This window comes from Eretmochelys imbricata, chromosome 3 (assembly GCF_965152235.1).
Source record: "Eretmochelys imbricata isolate rEreImb1 chromosome 3, rEreImb1.hap1, whole genome shotgun sequence".
NCBI lineage: Eukaryota > Metazoa > Chordata > Testudines > Cheloniidae > Eretmochelys > Eretmochelys imbricata.
In genome coordinates, this window is record NC_135574.1 from 28,657,678 (window position 1) to 28,682,626 (window position 24,949).

Consider the following 24,949-nt stretch of genomic DNA (forward strand, 5'->3'; position numbering starts at 1 on the left):
ATTCAGCTCTAATGATGAGTGAGCCACAAGAGAGTCACTTGAGATAAGAATAGGAAGACTTGGAGGCTTCTCTGAAACCAGATCAGATGCTCCTAGGGTTTCTATTACTTACTGGTCTAGAGTGGAAGAAAATCTTTGCAATATCTTACAAAATCTAATTGTTTAACAAGCTAATATAGCATATCTTGCATTATATAATGTAAAGACAATATATTTTCCCGCCTCTTACCAGATTAGAATCTGTCGGATTGTTAGTGGTAGCTAATGTTCACAGCTAAAAATAAACAGAACTTGAAATAGTTAAAAACAAGTGAGCTCATAAATTCAATCTGCTGCTTAAAAAAGATAAACAACTCCTATGCAAAGTGTAGCCTCTACTTAGCTGACTCTCTCAATAGGTTTTCTCTAAACTAATTAGACCACAGCAAGTAATAATGGTACAGTAAGCAACTCCCACTCTACTGCCCTGAAGAACATATATCAAATCAAGAATATAAATCTACGTCAATCATTTGGCACATTTAAAACATAGCTCCTTTGGACTACAAGGGCAATCTCTAGGATAGTTTCTAGTGAGTTCAGTCCTTGGCCAGTAAAAGTGCTGGGGAGGGAGGTGTATTTTGACATGGGTACTTGCCCACTAGATGCTAAAAAAGCCATTTCACAAAGGCCACCCAACTGGACAAAACATTTCCTTCCGTATGCACTTTCAGAGGCACTGACTTCTTGTGGGCCTGGGGCAGCACCCCCGAGGAACTGCCTCCACTCCACCACTTTCCCCAACCCTTGCCCCCACTCTGCCTCTTCCTGCCCCCACTCTTCTCCCTCTGCCCCCAGTGCCTCCTACACGCTGTTGAACAGCTGATCATGGTGGGGGGAGGCGCTGGGAGGGAGGGGGAGGAGCTGATCGGCAGGGCTGCCAGTGGGGGCGAGTACCCACTTTTCTTCCCCAGGGGTGCTCCAATCCCAGAGCACCAATTGAGTTGGTGCCTATATGCACTTTAACAAACAAGCTGGAGTTCCCATCCTAAAGAACCTTGCTAAGAGCAGTAGTGTTTGTAGCACCTTAGAGACTGACCAATAAATGTGTTAGTCTCTAAGGTGCCACAAGTCCTCCTGTTCTTTTTGCGAATACAGACTAACACGGCTGCTACTCTGAAACCGTGCTAAGAGCATTTCCTGTAAGCGCTGCATCTTTGCCTGGTCAAATGATCCAAACTGAACAGTGGTGGGTTGGTTTTTTGTTTTACTTTCCAGGAGGTTTGCAGAAAGTCAGGTTTCATTGTATGTGTGAATATTTCAGCAGGGGTCTCCTGCTGATCTACTTAACATGCAAATAAAACAGTTCCTGATAAAATGAGCTCTAAAAGGCAAATGGAAGCATTGTACTTCAAATATAGAAGCGACTTAAATTCCCTCTGTCAAGTGATCTAGTACTAAAGAATTCCATTTCAAAAGACTGCACTGTCTTGCTTGCGATTTGTTTTGGATAAGAAGGTTTGATGAACTGATGTTTAAACCTGTTAATCAGTTTCAATAACAAACCGGTTATAGAAAACAAATGCAGGCCCTTTTTAAAAGGCAAATACTTTACCTGGGCATGAGCTATGTAGTGCTGTGTCTAAAGGATGACATTAAATATTATCGTCCACTTGTGTTTTCACCACAAGGTAAAGCAAGCAGATGAATATCTGAACAGATGCAAACATTTTTAAAAAACTGAAGACTCCTCATTTCAAATACTTTGAAAGTATTCGCTGGATAATCATCTGGAGCAGGCAAAACATTGCAACCTCTTTATTACCTTACAAGGTATTTCAGCAGCACAGCATGGTTTGTGCTACGCAAGCATTCATAATAGCAAATTTTGGAATAGTTTGGCTTTTTTAGGCAGGCTTCAGTAAACACCATTTATGTATAAGGTATCTGATTTGGGATGACAAAGAACACAATGAAACTATGTATAACAAATCAATTCAGGGTGATGTTGAAATAGCCATCACTTACAATTACTCACAAAGATCCCCTTGTAAAAGTTACCATTGCTGTTTGCTATTACTTCCTTTTTTAGTGTAGGCTGCTTTTCTGCCATTCAGTAGGAGGAAGACTGACTGAAGTGGTTCTAATCTTAACCTTTCAGTGGGGAAAGAGAGTGAGCTGTGTGGGTTGGGTGTGTGGTTTTTTTTTTTTTTTTTTTTTTTTTAAATCTTTTCTGCAAAAGACTTGCTTTCCCCATGGTCAGGTGAAGGCTTTTATCTTACAAATGCATACTGAGCTTCAGATTCATTTGTCATGTAGATCAGTTTTCATCAGGCTGGAATTAAATTTCCATAATGTAGTTGATTTCTTTAAAAAGCAATCTGCTTTAAAAATTATTCAGGGAAGACCAAAAGCTGTGGATTTGTATGAATATCAAAAGACTGAATTGCATTTAGGCTATTTTCCTTACTGTCTCCAAAGCATGAAAGCATTTTATTATACAGGGAAGCCTGCTTAGAATAGTTCTATAAAGGCACAAGCACAACACACCTCATAACTACCCGTAGACCATCAAGTTTGAGTAAGATGTGTCTGCGGGGATAAAGGCACAAGCTTTGAATATAGTGCAAAGTGCATATTAAATCCAGTGTCATGTGGAAACCAGTTTGACCACTTTTTATGACACATCGGACACCTTTGTTCAGGAGACTGACTCTCCACCTTCCCATCTTTGAAATGTCACATTGAGAGGACACTTCTTATTCCTCCCCCCCGTCCCCCAATGAAATGACCTCCCACAATGCATTTTAATCTTATCTGACACTTTTTGCCTTTATCAGAGCACAAAAATCTTTTTTCTGATAATTTTTCCACAAAGTGGTTAACCCCAGCAAAGGAGACGTTCACTTTATTTACTGACATCAGTTCCCAGCTTTTACAAAGAGGTTTTACAGTCTCCACAATTACCCACCGAGTGGTGTCAAGCATTGTCATACCTTAAGCTACTTTACCTTTTGCTGTCAAAGTGAGAAATACTATTTTGATTTTTAGCTGGTCATTTTCTCCATTTCGTCTAAATAAACTCCAGTTGTGTTAAATTTACAATTAACTTAATTGTAATAGTTGAGAAGAGGGTTACTGCAGGTACTTGCCTTTTGACCTTGTTACTATATTTGATTGGGGATAGAGATCAACTGACATTCAAGCAGACTCATTGGTGCAAGTGACATGGCTGCCAGATTAAAAAAAACAAAACTTTGTATTTTAAGAGCTTTTTCTTTTTGGTGTCCTATCAGTTACTCAATGTTTGGAAATAACCCTTATTTTGGTTTCATTAAAAGTTATTCCACCTTAAGAAAACACACACATGTTTAGCTGTAGTGTCTATTTAATCATGTGTTTAATTTATCTTGCTGGACCATTCAGTTCAAGGGTTCTCAATTTTTTTCCACCTGTGTCCCCAAAGTCATAAGAGCCAATGGTTCAGTGTCATCAGGAACAGTGTGCAGTACTGGTTTTCCCCCATATTGCAGAATTAGAGGGGTTCAGAGAAGAATCACAAGAATGAACAGGGGTATGGAAAAACTCCTAAGAAGATGATAGGTTATCTTGGAAAGTAGATGACCTCATAAAATGAATGATTGGGAGAAATCAGATCTGGAACTACCTCTGTTGTGTTATGACACAGGGATAAGGGGACAGTCAATGAAATTAAGGTGGCAGATTCAAAACTGATCACAAGAATGTTTCACACACAACCACACAACATGTAATTAGGCTGTGGAATGCATTGCCATGGGAAGTCACTGAGGCCAAGAACTTAGCAAGATTCAAAAAGGATTGGACACTTATATGGATATCAGAGTTATCATTTAATGATATTGTAGAAGGGATATTCAACTTCATGTTTCAGGGTTTAAGCCAGCCTCTAACTACTAGAGCCCTGGATGAGACCTAAATTGGAGAAGGAAGGGCAGATTATCCCATAAATGCCTACTGAGGGGTTCTTGCACCTTCCTTTGGAGCATCTGGTGCTGAGCACTATTGGAGACAGGCTACTGGACTAGATGGACCACAAGTCTGATCCAAAGTGTCAATTCCTGTGTTCCTAAAAACAGCCTCTATGGCTTTTCTTGCCACATCCTAAATCCCCCAGTATTTTGTGCTACCATCACACAATCCTTTATAGCTGTTTGTTTTTATTTCTAAGTTTTGTGCTGACTTCTATTACAGCAAATGCACTCCAATTAATATGGGTATTTTAATATGGTAAATATAAAATAATTAAACATGTAAGGATGTATGCTGCTGATTGAGGGAGAAAGCGGGATCAAGATGGGTACTGTTGAGTATAGGTGCAAGCTAGAAGGACTCTAGCATGCTGCTGCTGGTGAGTGAGTGGGTGGCAGTGTGGCTGAGTATAGGGATATTGCTGAGAGCAGCTGCAATCCCAGGTTGAGAAACAGTGCTTTGGGTCAGGTTCTGATTCTTGACTCTACTGTGATTCCATTCACTTCCATCAGAATTGGACTAGGCCCTAAATCCATTGCAGACCATAGGACTGTTTCCATTGAATTCAAGGGAAGGTAGACTGGCCCTCACAGCAGAGTGACTGAGAGAAGAATCTGGCCCTAACATTGAAACTGTTTTAATCTCTACGTAAGGACCAAGAGGTGTGTCTAGTTATTTTGAGGCAGCTAGATTCCATAGCTAGGAGTGGCCTTGAAGAGCCTTAAACAGTCACTATGGAAGGTCTCACTACATCCAGAAGTAATGCTGGACTTGTGTCACTTCCAGGTTATTAATAAAACACTTAAGTCTGTTGCATCCAGGCACAGTTCTGTGCTCATGGCTCCTGCTTACACCACAACCCCACGAGTGCTGTATAAACACAATATTACCAACACCAAGCAGTCACAAAGCATGAGTTGGGGTGCCCCAAAAGTCTTGAGGTTTTTTAAATCTCAGCAATTTTTTTTTTAAATCTCTTCTGTTTTTGTGTGTGTTTTGGGTTATACTTAGGTCAGTAGTGATGTCAAGCTTTCCCTGCAATCATGAGGGCTAGAACTTCAGCTTAAAAAAATTAAGTTGAGATTTATATGTAATCACAATGACTGAAGGAACTGAGATGCTCTGAAAAATACCAAATATGAGAGTTAACAATAGAAAATGGGATGACCTGGAATGCAATCAATAAAGAATTAAAGATGGTAGCCTAATTAATAACCATCAATATGGTTTTGTTGAAAATAGGTCTTATCAAGCAAACCTGATATATATATATATATATATATATATATATATATATTTGAGATAACTTGTGACACAATGTACTTAGACATCTGTAAGGTATTGGGCTTAGTATCGTGACATGCTGATAAAAAATTGATTTTTGTATAATTCTAATGTAGCCCATACTTAGGTTTGGAAGGATTAGATTCCTCCCCCCTCCCCCCCACCCCGAAAATGTTGAGCTTTACCACACACAAACTCACAAAATATTTCCATTGATAATAGAAATTTACAAGTGGAAGTGTATTAGGGTTTGATTTTAAGGCTATTTACTTCATATATTTTGCCATGCGATGTTGACAACTTGTATTTGGTTATAAAACTAACCTTTTGAATAGCAAGATCCATTATGATTAAATAATTGTTTGATACCTCCCGTTGCCTGACTCCCCATAATTTTCCACAATTGTGAACATTTAAATTGATAAAAATTGAAAAGAAATGTTTAAATAAACATTTGTTTGAATTAGAAAAAATTGATTTCTTCCAAGGCGACCTACATTAAACAGATTAAATCTGGATAACCAATAGATCTCAAAGTAATTGTAAATTGGGAATTATCACCCAATGGGGACATTTTTATTGGGGTCCCTCGGGGATCTGCTACTGACCCAGTGCAATTTGATATCTACCAATCTGGAAGAAAATTGAAAGTCATTGCTTGTAAACTTTGCAGATGACACAAATTGGTGGAGTGGTTAATGATAAGGGCAGGTCAGTTTTACAGAGTGGTCTGGATCACATGGTAAGCTCATGGTTTCCAATTAGTGAATCCTTCTGTAAAAAGCATGCAATTTAATGGAGAAAAGCTTTCATGCAAGACAATAGCCGTTTCCAGTAGATGGAGAGTAAATAAGCCTATCTCATGCAACAACTTCACTGTTGTGCAGGCGAAATGAAAAAGTTCTTGAGAAAACATTCTTCTCTTCCCTGCAACTACCTGCACAGAAGTCAGGAAGTCTTTTTACATCCACATTTCCACACACAGCAGAACCTTTAGCAACCCCAAACTGCTGGTGGTTTCAATCAGATTTTCTCCGCAGTGCAGGATCTGTAGTCAGCAGTAGATACATTTACCTTTTCTTCTTGCAGCTTTGAAAGTAGCAATTCAGTGCTGCATTTCCACAGCCTTTCCTTCTGCTTTCAAGTTGTCAGCAATGTCTGCTCCAGGTGGGCCAAGTTGCTGCCCATCACTTTTTTTTTTCCAAGTCACTTCACAACTGTTAGCGGCTTCTCTAGGGTTTTAAAAAACTGGTGAAACTGAGAAATGTTTTCTAATAGATATTTAAAACAAGGAGCCTTTTTTTTTTGGCTTCCGTTTCACACCCTCGCTTGAGTAGCAGTGGCTGGTACATGAATCTATTTGCAAATTAGCATATCAGGAGCAGTTTGAATGTCTTTAATACCAACATCCACAGTGTGTGAGCAAGCACCAGGGATATATACATTAATTTACATATTCACATTACAGTTCAAGTGCACCGGTGTTCATCTAAAAGCAGGTCACATCCAAAAACATTCAAACCATTTACAAAGGAGGGGATGTCAAATGTTGTTCCACTGCTCTTAGTGATGTATATGTATCTTGTGTACATTTTCGGGACCAGTAAATTAAAAAATGAAAGATGAAGTATCTAAGATAATAATTAAGGATCCCCTAGCTTTCTAGGGGCTCCTTATTTATTAAGTCCATCCATTTTATATGGCCCTGCTTTATGAGTCATGAGGGACACCCAACTGGACATCAGCTGCTAGTGTGATGGGATGGATAAGAAAGCAAATGTGATACTTGAAAGTATAAGTGGGAGAATATTAGGGAGGTGGTATTATCACTGTTTGTGGCATTAGCTTGGTCATTTTGGAATACTATGTCCAATTCTGGTCTCTGCACTTTAAAGACAATGGTAACAAACTGGAAAAGGTCTAGAAAGAGCTACAAGAATGATTAAGGTCTGGAATACATGTTTTCTAGTGACAAACTTAAGGTGAATTTATTTCATCCAAGAGAAGGTTCAGAATTGACTTGATCCGTCCACAAGTACCTACAGGGAAAGAGGATTTCTGTTAGTATGATGCTCTTTAATCTAAACATAAAAAGGCAAAACAAGATCTAATGACTGGAAGCTGACACTAAACAAATTCAGACGAGGAGGTGCGCTTGTTCTCTCCACCCACCCCTCCATCCAATGAGTGTAATTAACCCAATTTACTTAGGGATGTAGATGCTCCAACACTTGAATTCTTTAAATCAAGATTGACCTGGTCACATCTCTTAAAGATGTCCAACCAGAAGTTATGGGCTTGATGTAGGAATCACTTAGACTATCACTAACTTCCTGCATAGAAAAGGCCATCATAAGAGTCCTTTCTGGCCTTAATCTATTAATGCAATCATCCCAGTATATGAAAGAAAGAAGTTTAGCAGAGTTCAATTAGATCCATATCCAAGGCCATTTACAGTCTATAGGTACCTACATTTTTAATAGTGGGCTCTTCAATCTAGCAGAGAGAGGTTTAACTTGATCCAATGGCTGGAAGTTGAAGCTCGACAAATTCAGACTGGAAATAAGGCACAAATTTTTAACAGTGAGATTAGCCACTGGAGCAACTTTCCAAGGGCCATGGTGGATTGTGAGGGGCCAGGATGTGGGTGATTTTGCCTCATGTTCAGAGCAGGAGTCAGAAGCTGGAAATGGAGCTGAGGGTCAGGGCCAGTGTCAGAGGCTGAATGTCTGAGGGTCAAGCCAGAGTCCTTGCCAAAGGCCAGAACCAGGTTTACCTCAAATCAGGAAAGGCAGGAGCAGGACTAGGACAGTATGGGGCCCAGGCAAGAGGAGACACTAGTACAGCCATCAGCAAATGCTTTACATGGCCACTACTGTGGGTCCTTATTCCTGACCTAGTTTCTCCATCACTGACAATTTTTTTTTTTTAAATCGAGATTGGATGCTTTTCTAAAAGATACTCTCTAGGAATTATTTTGGGGAAGTTCTATGGCCTGTGTTATACGGAGGTCAGACCAGATGATCACAACAATGCATTCTGGCCTTTGTATATATGAACCTATGAAAAGTAAATCGAAAGATACCCATTGACTTCCACAACCTTTGGATCATTCCCTTAGAGCAGATGACATGTTTGGGAGAAATAAGAATGTCGTCCCAGATTTTGAACTTTCTTAGTCAGAATATGACTGCCCCCCACACGCATTAATGAGCTTCTGTTCATACAAGTGGTTCCAGGGATTTACTTGGGTGAGTAATTGATGATCAGTGCAAGTAAGGGTTTCTGGCCCTCTGCAAAAAAGACAATATGGAAGTGGTCATTCTGTTGACAGTGGAAGGAGAGTTTGATCATGTTAGAAAAAGAAAAGTAGTAATACTCAATTCTCACTGCATATCCCATTGGAAATGTATTCTGAAAAGCAGTCATTTAAATGAATTCTTCACTAAAATATTGTGAAATGCTTGTCAAAACATTCTTTTGATTAACGTGTTTTTTCATTGTGTATTTTTCTGGGGTTGCTTTATTTATTTGGGGTAGCAGACAAAATGTTTCAATATGATGTAGACAGCATTGTAAAAGATCCAAATACTTTACAGAAAACAAATCCACTGTTCCAGTCATTGCCGCACTAAGCAAACCACATGGGTGATGTATTTATGAGCAGTTATGAGAAGTTGTTATTTTGATGAGGTTACAGTAATTTGCTAAGAACATAAGAACTGCCATACTGGGTCAGACCAAGTGTCCAAAGCCAGGGGCCCCACAGGGAATGAACAGAACAGATAACCATCAAGTGATCCATGCCCTGTCGCCCATTCCCTGCTTTTGGCAAACAGAGGCTAGGGACGCTTCAGAGCATGGTTTTGCATCCCTGCCCATCCTGGCTAAAAGCCATTGATGGACCTAGCCTCCATGAATTTATCTAGTTCTTTTTTTGAACCCTGTTAGTCTTTGGCCTTCACAACATCCTCTGGCAAAGAGTGCCACAGTCTGACTGTCCATTGTGTGAAGAAATACTTCCCTTTGTTTTTAAACCTGCTGCCTATTCATTTCATTTGGTGACCCCCTAGTCCTTGTATTATGAGAAGGAGTAAATAACACGTCCTTATTTACTTTGTCCACACCAGTCATGATTTTTATAGACCTCTATCATATCCCCCACTTAGTTGTCTCTTTTCGAAGCTGAAAAGTTCCAGTGTTGTTAACTTCTTATACAGAAGCTGTTCCATGCCCCTAATAATTTTTGTTGCCTTTTTCTGTACCTTTTCCAATTCCCATAGATCTTTTTTTGAGATGGGAGGGGACCAGATCTGCACTCCATAAATCTATGGTCTGCCCATATTTTTTTATATAGATGCAATATATTTGTCGTCATATCTATCCTTTTCCTAATGATTCCCAACAATGTTGTGGTTTTTTTGACTGATGCTGAATGAACTATCCACAATGACACCAAGATGTTTTTCTCAAGTGGTAACAGCTAATTTGGAATCCATCATTTTATATGTAAAGTTGGGATTATGTTTTCCATGTGTATTACTTTGCATTTATCAGTGTTTAATTTCATCTGCCATTTTGCTGACCAATCACCCAGTTTTGTGAGATCCCTTTGTAACTCTTTGCAGTCTGCTTGGTTATCCCTTTTTACAGAATAATTTATGAATATGTTGAACAGTCCTGGTCCTAGTACAGATCCCTGGGGGATACAACTAGTTACCTCTCTCCAGTCTGAAAACTGATCATTTATTCCTACTTTGTTTCTTATCTTTTAACTAGTTACTGATCCATGAGAGGAACTTCCCTCTTATCCCATGACAACTTACTTTTCTTAAGAGCCTTTGATGAGGAACCTTGTCAATGGCTTTCTGAAAATCTAAGTACACTATATCAAGTAGATCACCCTGGTCCACATGGTGGTTGACGCCCCTCAGAGAAATCTGGTAGATTGGCGAGACATGATTTCCCTTTACAAAAACCAAGCTGACTCTTCCCCAACAAATTGTGTTCATCTATATGTCAGATGATTCTGTTCTTTACTATAGTTTCAACCAACTTTCCTGGTTCTGAACTGGTTCTGAATTTAGGCTTATCAGCCTGTAATTGCCAGAATCACTTCTGGAACCTTTTTTAAAAATTGGTGTCACATTAGCTATCCTCCAATCATTTGGTACAGAAGTTGATTTAAATGATAGGTTACATAGCATAGCTAATAGTTCTGCAATTTCAGAACTCTTCAGTAAATGCCATCTGGTCCTGGTGACTACTGTTTAATTTACCAATTTGTTCCAAACCGCCACTGATGACACCTGAATCTGGGACAGTTCCTCAGATTTGTCACCTAAAAAGAATGGCTTAGGTTTGGGAACCTCCCTCGTGTCCTCAGCCATGAAGACCGATGCAAATATGTACTGATTTTTACATTGAAAACATGCTAATAATTCTCCATTATATATTAAGTGCAACAAGCAGATAGATTACAGAGATTTTTTTTTTCCTATCAACTTTTCAAATGCTGGCATTTTTCGGATTGCCTGCTAATCTCAATGCCTAAGAAAGGGTGGGTGGGTGGTCAGTCACCCAAGGGTTAAATATTAAACCATAGAATATGCAGTCTCCTATACTATTCAGTGTATTTTCCATTCAGATATACAGTGATCTCATCCTAAGCAAAAAGAAAAGGAGGACTTGTGGCACCTTAGAGACTAACACTGAAACCTGTCATCCTAAGCAGTCACTCAATATTGGAATTGACTGGAGGTTGACCGTTCCAATTTAGGATAACTTTGAGAAGTTTTCATTTCACACTGAAGGATAAACTGTTTGTCCTCCAATGTGATATGAAAAAAAAATGTGCATCAAAATAGGGGGTGGAGGGAGAAGTGAAACCAAAACCTGAGCTTTATAGTGTGTTTGATACAAGTTCAAGTCCTTGCTCCGTCTAATTTCAAGCAGAGGTGGGTTTTTTATCCTTGATCATTCAGATTAGGAACTTGAACCTGGGTTCTACTTTATTCCAAGCTATTACCTAACTACCAGACTACAGAGTAGATGTGTAGCTCTAGCTCTTTCCTCCCCCTTTCACTCCTGTGAAAAGTTCATTGAAATCTATGTATCTCCAAAATGCTTTGGCAAAATTTTATTTTGCTGAAAGTGTTCCAGTCAGCTCTAGTCAATACAGTGTAATAACTAAGAAACATCCAGTTGATGGTCTGTGAACCAGGAAGGAAACTTTTTTTTTTTGCTATTAATAGATCTGGTTGAAAATTTTTCATATTTTTTATTAAAAATGGTATTCTAAGCAAAAATGAACTTTCAGGGAAAACATTCATTTTTGGTCAAAGTTTTCTCTTTTAGGATGAAAAATCAAAATGCCATTTTTTTTTTCATTTTATGGGTGCCAAGTTAATAGATCTTGTCTCATGGCTTCCTTCCTTCCTGTTCATGAATGCATAAGATTACTGTGGCAACTACAGTAGGGCAACAAGGATTTTATTCTCGGAGAGAAAAGTTAATCACACTGTCTGCTTTTGCTCTTCATTTCATCTCCTGCTCAGATATTACTTTCTCTCCTACTGCTCCCTGGCATGTGCTTCTCTGCCTCCTATTCCTTTTTTCCTCCTCTCCTACACACGCTGTCCTGTTGCCAGGATTTCTCCAGCTGTGTACGGTTTCCTTCCTCCCTGGATGTGCTGTATAACAAGATTCAACTTACTGCTAGGGCAGCAACTCTTTGTTATTCTGGAGATTAGCTCTGTCCAGTTTGACACCCCTTCCCAGCTCTGGTTTGCATACCCCACAGCACCTCTCTCTATCTGCAACTCCCTCTTCATGACTTAGTCCTCCATCCAGGTCACTGTATGTGTTTCCCCTTCCAGTAGGGTGACAAGATGCCCCGATTTTTATAGGGAAAGTCCAGATATTCAAGGCTTTGTCTTATATAAGCACCTAATACCCCCCCACCCCCGTCCTGATTTTTCACACTTGCTGTCTGGTTACCCTTTCTTCCAGGATATCAAAGGATCTCTGGATCAACTGTCCAGTTGCTGTTCCAGGCCATCCTCTAATTCAAGACTATGCCATTTTCCTCAGTGATGGATAGGGGAACCAGGCCTGTTCACTACTCCAGGTTCCAGCACAGGGACACTCTCTCTGTTCAGCAACTACATTCTGCTTACTCCCAGACCCTGTTGCAATTCCCTGTGCTCCTTCCTACTTTTCTCCTCTAACTCTGTCCCACAGGTTACCAGTGGACCACCCACTGCTCCCTATGGTTCAGGTTTCAGGTTCTTGCCAGAGTCTATATATTCTAAACACATCTTCCGCCTCTCAACTACAAGCTTGTTCCCTTACAGCCTGTTTCAGTTCTCAGCTTGCTGGCTTTATATCAATCCAGCCTACACTTGGTCACCTATTGAAGTCCCGGGAAGGTGACGGGGTGCAAGCCCACAGACAACTAAAGGCCCCTCCCCGAGCCTAAGAGGAGAAGCCACTAAGCCGAGGGTTCAACTAAATTTGGGGGACAACAAATGATCAAACAGGAATGGGAGTGAGGGTTTTCAATCAGGGTCTTTGTGGGTTTGCCTAGTAAGCTTAATTCTCCCCAAGGTGCAGCCTATTAGGATAATTAGCCTCTTTCTAGCTATCTTAATCCTTTCAGGGAAGATGTTGAGCGAACACCCCATCACCTGCTGCCTAGCTACCTGGTCGTCTTGTGCCCCCTGTTCATATGGATATATTGTCTGACTGTATTGTTCCATTTTCTCCTGCTTCCCTGGACGCTTCCCACTGCAGCTCCGGCCCCATTGGTGAATCCAGTTGTGAAGTGGCTCCCATTTCCTCTCCTCCCTATTTAGAAGCAGCTCCTAGCAGAGGTAAATAAACACGCTTTCTCATTACCTGTGCTTTCATAATGCTCCAGGCTCTTTAGGCTTTCTATACCTTCATTATAAAGAAGCCGAGGAGACGGCACTATTTGACTGACAAGCTCTTCACGGATTACCTGTAAGCATTCCATAATTTGGAAACCACTGCTGCAGACAGTGTTGCATACATGGGTATTTAGGAATCCACTTTAGCCCTGAAGTTTTCACACTGCAAAACAGACACCATCTGCATCTCTAATCAGCACTGCTGTGGCCTCTTGTCAGAGCAGTAACGTGTATATAAGGGATTTATTACCTTTTAATTAGGAATGCACACATAACATCCTCACTGTTCTAAACAGAACTAAGCACTCGCCATTGAACTTTCAGCTGGATGTTCTTGGTATAGTTTAACACATTACCATTGATATTGCTCTGAGCTCTGCAATCATACAGTGGTCGCTCTTATCTTCACCTTTGCCCTTGCATCTATTAGCCTGCCTTGCATAACTCCCATCACTTTTTTTTTTAAGGCGGTGTAGAGTCTTTATCTACACTGTTTGTAGCCTTTATCTATGTAGTCTTCAGTTTTACTGACAGCAGGAAACCAAAAAATTCTCCACCCAGTGAAATGGGAAGCAAGATAGTTTCATTCGCATACGTTCAGCAGGATAATCCTTTATGCTTTCATGTTACTTTCCTTGGTCATTCATGAGCCAAATTTAGGAAGGTGGCTAAAGTTTAAAGTAATTTAAATACTCTGCATGATCCAATTTTCCTTTGTTTTTCTATCCTTCCCTTCATTGTTGCTTTGAATTACAATTGCAGAAAAGATCATAGTTTTTCTTTGAGGAGTGTCCCTGTGGGTGCTGCACTTTAAGTGAATCTGTGCCCTTGCGCTTATAATTGGAGATTTTTTTTTTGGTAGCAGTGCCTGGTTGGGTCTCACATGCGCTGTTCCTGTCTCACACCATCTCAGGCAGTTACATCGCATTGTGCCACCGACTCTCCCTCAATTTCTTCTCTATCGCTTTTGACTTGAGAGGAACAATTGGCAGCATCTCTGAGCTTCTTAGTCTAGCTTTAATTTTAGAATACTAGTTAATCAATAATTAGTTAATAGTCAATAGTTACTACCCTACATCTTCGTGTTTATTCTTTAAAAAAAACACATTTTTTCTTAGGAATTTAAGTTTCAGTTATTAGGCTACCCCTTAGTGTAGTATAATAGGGAGAAACCCTATTCTAAGGGGCATGCCCGGCTCCCTGGGTTTTAAACATTGCCTCATTTTCCAGTCCTCAATCCCATTGTCTGACAGACATTCACAGTGTGTCCGCTGCCCAGGTGAGACACACATACCGCAGAAGTGCTCCCACTGTCACAATCTCAAGGCTTACACCAGGAAACAAGGGACCTACAGCTAAAACTTCTCATGATGGAGAGGTCTTTGCGTCCAGTGTACAATCAGGGATAATGGACACCTCCTGGGCACCGTCTCCAATGACTGCATCTGACAGAGGTTCCCCACCACAAAGAAGCAGGCTCCAACTCTCCTCCTTGGGGAATCTGGCAAAACAAGATGTTCCCCAGCCTGCCAGGCCCCATCGGTACTGACTGCACAGAGATTGTCCACCTCTGAGAGAGTGGGACCATCTGGTATCAGGGTCTTTGGCTCACAAGCTACCCATAAGTGGGCTGGCTCACAAAAAGGCACTAAAGGGAAACCTACCATCCCTGCCTCAGTAAGGCTGGAGCCACTCAAACATGCGGCACTGAGCAGCTTGGCAGCACTACAGTCTATGGTGCCACCTTCTGCCTCCCGAGCACATAGCGCATGACCCTTGGCACGACAATCACAGTAAAGGCATTGGTAACGCTGACAACGCCCTCGTTAATACTTATGTTTTTGGTGCCACAGTAATTTCTCCGCCATAAAGATCTTCTGGTGGTCTTGACACCGGAATCTCTACTCCTCGGTACCGACCTCACTCCAGCATGCTCGGTATTGTGCCAACTCACCACACCACCCAGATCAGCTCCTTCATCCAGCAACAAGGGTGGTGATGAAGGGGAAATCTACTCCTCACCTATCCATACAGTTACCAGACCAGGTCCACCAGAGCACCATGAATACCACCCCAGACCTGAAACTCAAGGATGGTGCAGACACCTATGGATGCTGCCATCTATGCCATTTCCATCACAGTGGCCTTACTGAGACCCATGGGCAACGTACTGCCAACACTATCCTAAGCCTCCCAGTCCACCCTGGGAGAGGTCCAGACATTCTCCATCACCCTCTGAACCTCCAGAAGAGGCAGCTGATAAATTGGAGGAGACTTCAGATCAGGAAGTCACATCAGCTGCCCATTTTTCATTCTCTTCTCTGGATGAAGCTATCATTTCCCCCACTGCCCACAACAGGGGATGACTTTAAACAGTTCCAGGAACGGTTTAAGAGGATTGCAGATTCCCTAGAGATACTGCTGGGAGAAGTTGTGGAGTCCCAACATAAGTTGCTGGGCATCCTCCAGACTTCAACATTCTCCAAGACTGCCCTCCCAATCAACGAGGCTTTCGTGGACACAACCAAGACTATCAGGTAGATTCCAGCAACAATTCCACCCACCTGCAAAAGAGCAGATTAAAAAATATTATGTCCCTTCCAAGGGGATGGAATTTCTATTTTTACACCCCACACTGAACTCTCTGGTGGTAGAGGCTGTGAATGAGCAGGGAAGGCAACACTGTTCCAGCTCCACCCTACATGACAGGAACTGGAAGAGATTGGACCTTTTGGGGGCATAAAGTTTGATCTTCAGTGACCTTACAGTTCAGGATCGCAAACTATGAAGCCATAATGGCCAAATACAATCACTCCAGTTACTCAAACCTGTCTGACTATTGACAGGTTTCAGAGTAACAGCCGTGTTAGTCTGTATTCGCAAAAAGAAAAGGAGTACTTGTGGCACCTTAGAGACTAACCAATTTATTTGAGCATGAGCTTTCGTGAGCTACAGCTCACTTCATCAGATGCATACCGTGGAAACTGCAGCAGACTTTATATATACACAGAGAATATGAAACAATACCTCCTCCCACCCCACTGTCCTGCTGGTAATAGCTTATCTAAAGTAATCATCAGGTTAGGCCATTTCCAGCACAAATCCAGGTTTTCTCACCCTCCACCCCCCCACACAAATTCACTCTCCTGCTGGTGATAGCCCATCCAAAGTGACAACTCAGAGTTGTCTGCTGCAGTTTCCACGGTATGCATCTGATGAAGTGAGCTGTAGCTCACGAAAGCTCATGCTCAAATAAATTGGTTAGTCTCTAAGGTGCCACAAGTACTCCTTTTCTGTCTGACTATTGAACGCATACCTGAGGACAAAAAAGGAACAACTTAAAGCATTTATATCTGAGGGTGAACTTTTAGCTTGCATAACTTTACAAGCTTCATTGGACTCTGCAGAGATGGCGGCACTTTCCATTGTCATGGCCATAGTAATGAAACGAGCTTCCTGACTCCACCTCTTGGGTTTTCCCAAAGAGGTATAATCAGCTGTCGAGGATCTCCTGTTCAAAGGCCCAAAGCTGTTCGCAGCCAAAACAGATGATTCCCTTCACACTTTGAAGGACTCCAGAGCGACTCTGAGATCATTGGGCATATACATGCCTACAAAAAAGGAAAAACAGGGGAAGTATTACTCGATGCAAAGATCTAGATATCAACACAACCTCAGAGACAATATGACTTGCAAAGGCAGAGATCTGCAAAATGAAGGCCACTCCCTTCCCAGCTCTCTATGTCCCAAACAACTTCCCTCAAAATTTTTGTTTTTACAGGGTTTGGTCAAGGACCAGAGACACCGCCCACTTTTTTTTCTGTTACTGGACCCATCTGACAGCATCCATCCATTCGGAGATAGTCTGACTCCATTCCACCCAGCATGGAGGCCATCATGTCAGACAAATGGATATTAAAAATAATCAAGATTGGCTATTCCATCCAATTTACCTCTGTCCCCCTTATTCCCCCATCCCTCCCCGAACTTCTTCAGGGACCCTTCTCACGAACACCTACTGTGACAGGAGGTAGTCCATATCCTGTGCCTAGGTGCAGGAGAACCACTACCAACACAACACATAGGGAAGAGGTTTCTACTACTACTATTTTTTAACCCAGAAGAAAAACTGGAGGATGGAGACTCCTTCTCAACTTAAGACTCAACAAAATTCATGAAGACCCCGTGATTCAGGATTGTCATGCTAGCAATGATAATTCCAGCACTGGAAAGAGAGGACTGGTTCTCAGCCCTCGACCTCCAGGAAGCATATTTTCACATAACAATACATCCCTCACACAGGAGATTTCTCAGGTTTGTTCTGGGAACAGATCATTTCTGATACAAAGTATTCCTTTTTGGATTATCCACTGCTCCACAGGTGTTCTCAAAGGTCCTTGTGGTGGTGGCAGCCCACTTCCACAGACAAGGGGTCAGAGGGGAATAGTTATCTGGACGATTGCTTAATCAAAGCATCAGCTTGAGAAGAGGCACTAGCAGCTACCCAAAAGGCAGTAGCTCTCTTCACACAGCTAGGTCTACAAATAAACAAACAAAAATCCAACATGCACGTCTGTGCAGAGATTGGAGTTCATTGGGGTCTACCTCGACTCTTTGGAAACAGCCTCTCTGCCTAGACACAGATTTACCACTCTAGTCAATGTAATCACCACAATGCAAGCCAGGACCTGTCTCCAACTGTTAGGACACATGTCAGTAACAATATTTGTCTTAGTTAAACACACCTTTCTCATTGCTATTACATCTATCAAATGGGTGGGAACGCTGGGAGCACTCGTGGCACCCTCCAAACCCATCACAATATTTTTCAAAAACAAGTTACCCAAAGACTACATTCCAAATTCTTACCTAAAGTGTTTCCTCATTCCATTTGAATCATAGAATCATAGAATATCAGGGTTGGAAGGGACCTCAGGAGGTCATCTAGTCCAACCCCCTGCTCAAAGCAGGACCAATCCCCAATTAAATCATCCCAGCCAGAACTTTGTCAAGTCTGACCTTAAAAACTTCTAAGGAAGGCGATTCTACCACCTCCCTAGGTAACTCATTCCAGTGTTTCACCACCCTCCTAGTGAAAAAGTTTTTCCTAATATCCAACATAAACCTCCCCAACTGCAGCTTGAGACCATTACTCCTTGTCCTGTCCTCTTCTACCACTGAGAATAGTCTAGAACCATCCTCTCTGGAACCACCTCTCAGGTAGTTGAAAGCACCTATCAAATCCCCCCTCATTCTTCTCTTCTGCAGACGAAACAATCCCAGTTCCCTCAGCATCTCCTCATAACTCATGTGTTCCAGACACCTAATCATTTTTGGCACCTTAGAGACTAACCAATTTATTTGAGCATGAGCTTTCGTGAGCTACAGCTCACTTCCACGGTATGCATCTGATGAAGTGAGCTGTAGCTCACGAAAGCTCATGCTCAAATAAATTGGTTAGTCTCTAAGGTGCCACAAGTACTCCTTTTCTTTTTGCGAATACAGACTAACACGGCTGTTACTCTGAAACTAATAATTTTTGTTGCCCTTCGCTGGACTCTCTCCAATTTATCCACATCCTTCTTGTAGTGTGGGGCCCAAAACTGGACACAGTACTCCAGATGAGGCCTCACCAATGTCGAATAGAGGGGGACGATCACGTCCCTCGATCTGCTCGCTATGCCCCTACTTATACATCCCAAAATGCCATTGACCTTCTTGGCAACAAGGCACACTGCTGACTGATATCCAGCTTCTCGTCCACTGTCACCCCAGGTCCTTTTCCGCAGAACTGCTGCATAGCCATTCGGTCCCTAGTCTATAGCGGTGCATGGGATTCTTCCGTCCTAAGTGTAGGACCCTGCACTTATCCTTATTGAACCTCATCAGATTTGTTTTGGCCCAAACCTCCAATTTGTCTAGGTCCCTCTGTATCCTATCCCTGCCCTCCAGCGTATCTACCACTCCACCTAGTTTAGTATAATCCGCAAATTTGCTGAGAGTGCAATCCACACCATCCTCCAGATCATTTATGAAGATATTGAACAAAACCGGCCCCAGGACCGACCCCTGGGGCACTCCACTTGACACCGGCTGCCAACTAGATATGGAGCCATTGATCACTACCCGTTGAGCCTGACAATCTAGCCAACTTTCTACCCACCTTATAGTGCATTCATCCAGCCCATACTTCTTTAACTTGCTGACAAGAATACTGTGGGAGACCGTGTCAAAAGCTTTGCTAAAGTCAAGAAACAACACATCCACTGCTTTCCCTTCATCCACAGAACCAATAATCTCATCATAGAAGGCGATTAGATTAGTCAGGCATGACCTTCCCTTGGTGAATCCATGCTGACTGTTCCTGATCACTTTCCTCCCATGTAAGTGCTTCAGGATTGATTCCTTGAGGACCTGCTCCATGATTTTTCCGGGGACTGAGGTGAGGCTGACTGGCCTGTAGTTCCCAGGATCCTCCTCCTTCCCTTTTTTAATGACGGGCACTACATTAGCCTTTTTCCAGTCATCTGGTACTTCGCCCGTTCGCCACGAGTTTTCAAAGATAATGGCCAATGGCTCTGCAATCACAGCCGCCAATTCCTTTAGCACTCTCGGATGCAACGCATCTGGCCCCATGGACTTTTGCACGTCCAGCTTTTCTAAATAGTCCCTAACCACCTCTTTCTCCACAGAGGGCTGGCCATCTACTCCCCATGCTGTGATGCCCAGTGCAGCAGTCTGGGAGCTGACCTTGTTAGTGAAGACAGAGGCAAAAAAAGCATTGAGTACATTAGCTTTTTCCATATCCTCTGCCACTAGGTTGCCTTCCTCATTCAGTAAGGGGCCCACACTTTCCTTGGCTTTCTTCTTGTTGCCAACATACCTGAAGAAACCCTTCTTGTTACTCTTGACATCTCTCGCTAGCTGCAGCTCCAGGTGCGATTTGGCCCTCCTGATTTCATTCCTACATGCCCGAGCAATATTTTTATACTCTTTCCTGGTCATATGTCCAACCTTCCACTTCTTGTAAGCTTCTTTTTCATGTTCAATATCCGCTAGGATTTCACCGTTAAGCCAAGCTGGTCACCTGCCATATTTACTATTCTTTCGACACATCAGGATGGTTTGTCCCTGTAACCTCAACAGGGATTCCTTGAAATACAGCCAGCTCTCCTGGACTCCTTTCCCCTTCATGTTAGTCCCCCAGGGGATCCTACCCATCTGTTCCCTGAGGGAGTCGAAGTCTGCTTTCCTGAAGTCCAGGTTCCGTATCCTGCTGCTTACCTTTCTTCCCTGCGTCAGGATCCTGAACTCAACCAACTCATGGTCACTGCCTCCCAGATTTCCATCCACTTTTGCTTCCCCCACTGATTCTTCCCGGTTTGTGAGGAGCAGGTCAAGAAAAGCTCCCCCCCAGTTGGCTCCTCTAGCACTTGCACCATGAAATTGTCCCCTACATTTTCCAAAAACTTCCTGGATTGTCTATGCACCGCTGTATTGCTCTCCCAGCAGATGTCAGGAAAATTAAAGTCACCCATGAGAACCAGGGCGTGCGATCTAGTAGCTTCTGCGAGTTGCCGGAAGAAAGCCTCATCCACCTCATCCCCCTGGTCCGGTGGTCTATAGCAGACTCCCACCACTACATCACTCTTGTTGCTCACACTTCTAAACTTAATCCAGAGACACTCAGGTTTTCCTGCAGTTTCATACCGGAACTCTGAGCAGTCATACTGCTCCCTTACATACAGTGCTACTCCCCCACCTTTTCTGCCCTGCCTGTCCTTCCTGAACAGTTTATAACCATCCATGACAGTACTCCAGTCATGTGAGTTATCCCACCAAGTCTCTGTTATTCCAATCACGTCATAATTCCTTGACATCACCAGGACCTCCAGTTCTCCCTGCTTGTTTCCAAGGCTTTGTGCATTTGTATAAAAGCACTTGAGATAACCTGCTGATCGCCCCTCATTCTCAGTATGAGGCAGGAGCCCTCCCCTCACAGACGTTCCTGCCTGTGCTTCCTCCCGGTATCCCGCTTTCCCACTTACCTCAGGGCTTTGGTCTCATTCCCCCAGTGAACCTAGTTTAAAGCCCTCCTCACTAGGTTAGCCAGTCTGCTCACAAAGATGCTCTTCCCTCTCTTCGTAAGGTGGAGCCCATCTCTGCCCAGCACTCTTCCTTCATGGAACACCATCCCATGGTCAAAGAATCCAAAGCCTTCTCTCCGACACCACCTGCGTAGCCATTTGTTGACTTCCACGATTCGACGGTCCCTACCCCGGCCTTTTCCTTCCACGGGGAGGATGGACGAGAACACCACTTGCGCCTCAAACTCCTTTATCCTTCTTCCCAGAGCCACGTAGTCCGCAGTGATCCGCTCAAGGTCATTCTTGGCAGTATCGTTGGTGCCCACGTGGAGAAGCAGGAAGGGGTAGCGATCCGAGGGCTTGATGAGTCTCGTCAGTCTCTCCGTCACATCGCGAATCTTAGCCCCTGGCAAGCAGCAGACTTCTCGGTTTTCCCGGTCAGGGTGGCAGATAGATGACTCAGTCCCACGGAGGAGAGAGTTCCCGACCACCACCACCCACCTCCTTCTCTTGGGAGTGGTGGTCGTGGAACCCCAACCTCAGGATAGTGCATCTCATGCCTTCCAACCAGTGGAGTCTCCTTCTGCTTTCTCCCCCCAGACGTATCATCTAGTCCACTCTCCGCAATGGTACCTGTGGAGAGAACATGAAAGCAGTTAGTTACCTGTGTCCGCGTTGCTGGAACCTGGACATTCCCCCTTCTTCTTCTGGAGGTCACATGTTGCCAAGCTTCTTCACTGGCCTCTTGGCTCTGCTGTGCAACCTGCTCTATATCTTTAGAGCTTTGTGCCCCTAGAAGCCTATCCTGACTTTTGTCCAGAAAATCCTCAGACTTCTCGTATGCAACGCAGGGTTGTTATCTGTTGCTCTAGACCTTCAATCTTCAATCTTAATCAACCCATCCATCTCCCTTCGTTCTTCCCAAAACTTCATGGGAATAAACAAGCAATGCTTCATACACTGGATGTCCGAAGAGTGCTAGCGTTTCACATTGACAGGACAAAGACTTTCAGAAAGTCAAAGTTACTACTTTCCATCATGGAACAAGTTATGGGGGATGCCATATCCAAACAGGGGGTGTCTAAATGGATTAGATTGACCTTTGCTATCGCCATCAACAGCTACAAACCCCTCCAGGGACCTGCACATACTCCATCAGAGCACTCTCTGCCTCAATAGCCTTCCTCAACAACATGCCCATTATGGACATCTGTAAATCAGCAACCTGGGCATCAGCCTATACGTTCACACAGCATCATCAGACGTTCTATTTGGACTTATGGTTTTATGGACTTCAACTCTGAAGCCCTTCCCTTCTACCAAGGGGCAATGTTTTACAGTCCCCTAGAGCAGAGCACCAATAGGGAACCTCCTCGAAGAAGAGGAGATTACTTACTCTGTGCAGTAACGGAGCCCTTCTCTGTGCCTATTCCAGTTTGACTTCATTCTTCTTGAACATTGGATGTCCAGAATTGTACACAGTACTTCAGACTTAAAAAAGAAAAGGATGGAAATATAAGTGTCAGCAGATACATTCCAAAATGAGGGGGCTGCATAGAAGACATGACAGTTAGAGAAGGGGAGAGACAAGAAAGAAACTTGAGGAAATATTAATATAACAAGACCCTGATCCTGCTACTGGAGCTGCATAATCTGAGCTGTGGAACTGGTAGTGTTCTATTGCAGATCATGAATCTGCCTGCATGGATCCAACTGCAGAAACATGGCCTATGTATGAATAGCATGGCTAAATAGTGGCAAAGGCATATATTCTAACCATTTGCAGGCCTCAGAAAGATGTAGTTGCTAATGATGGAAAGGAATTGTTTATGGTAGTTGTGAAGGGTACAACTAGAAATAATGGAATAAAATGGCGCTGAGGGAAATTTTACACTGAATCTTGGAAAAAGCTATTTAAGTGTGATATTTTAGAATACACTCCTAAGGGAAGAGTTATTGAAACTGTTCCCATCTCCTGAGTTATTTAAGATGATGGTAGACTGGCCATAACACTAATGCAAAGCTGATAAACTTGGAAAAATATATGGATTTTTTTTGACAATACTCACAAAATATTTCCCCTGTTTTTCAAACTATTATAGAGTTGCTTGCAAATGTTTTGGAATTATTTTTTTTGGGGGGGGGAGGAGGGATCTCAATATTTTTGTGAAAGCCCCCTGACTTTTTTTCTGACCAGCTCTAAATCAAGCCCTGCAGTGACCTCCAATCCTCAATTGATGGATGAGGTGACTTAGAAAGCATTTAGATGATTGGGATATGTCCAGTCTGACCATCTATCGCATTTGCCAAAATATCAACAATCATAGGAAACTAGTTGGGAAAAAAGTCTTTATTTAACTAAGTTTGAACTCTGCAAACAGTATACTCAGTTTCCACTTATGTTAGTAGGTAAGTCACATCTCCATTATGCATTCATCTGTGCTTACATTAACTCTAGGAAATATAATTTTCACTGTGCTGTGTGAAGGAACAACAAATATTATAATCTTCCATTACCGGTCAGTAAACACACAGCTATATTTAATCCTTCCACTGCACTCAAGAAATGTATTTTATTGCACTGCTGGTGAAGTTTAGACCTGTTCCATTTAGACATGGATTGCTGTCACTGGTGACTGATTACTTGTCCTTTCAATTTACTCTATTTAGAAATCTTGCATTTCAAGTTTCTAACATTGATGCAAATGAAATCTCAAACTTAACACTGCATCAGTGTTGCCTTTTGCATATAGGACTCATGGGCAAATTTTCACAATTGCCTTAAAGCAATCTGTTTGCGTTTATGTGCTAAATTCAGCATTGGGGTGCACAAGTGCAAGGTGCTGAGCATCCTGGCCAAGTCCAACAAGGTACTTAAACATGTGCTTAACTTTAAGCACATAAATAATCCCATTGAAGTCTGTGCCTAAAGTTAAGCATATGTTTAAGAGTTTACTGAATTGAGTAAGAATGCTGGGCGCAATGCAGGATTGAGTCCTTTATACGCTAATTAGGTAATTAGATATCTAACTTCCCATTTTACATGTTCAAATGTTGATTGCATATTGAACGTCATTTACACATACAAATTGCACTGTTTAATGAACACATCCATTTGAGCTGCACACTGGTATCCATACAGGATTTGTGCATGCAGTTTCAAAAGCAAGATTTGAAAATATAGCCCTCATGCTTTTGTAACTGGAACTCTAAGGTCTTTATCTAAAGATCATGGCAACATACAGGTTTGTAGGACACTGTGTAGAACATAATTTTTTTTAGGTTTATATCAGGATAAATGTATTGCATATAATTTAAAGCTTATAGAAGTATTCTGAATTCATTGTTTGCAAAAATATTTCAAAAATTTGAAAATTTTCACCCAGTGCTATATTTAATAAGTTAGATTTTAAAAATATTTGGAACTGAATTACAAGGTCAAATACTCATAAAGCTTTGACACTAATAAGACTCATTGGGGGGGGGACAACAGATCAAAGTTTAGTTGAGGTATCTAAAAGTAAACATGCCATTATGGAAATTCAAAAACTGCTTAGCCCCAAAATAACATTCTTGCAAAGCATTGGTAGTGGAAAGTATTATACCCTTAGGAGATGGCTTAACTCCATCAATTCTTCCATGAAGCCAGCCATAGTT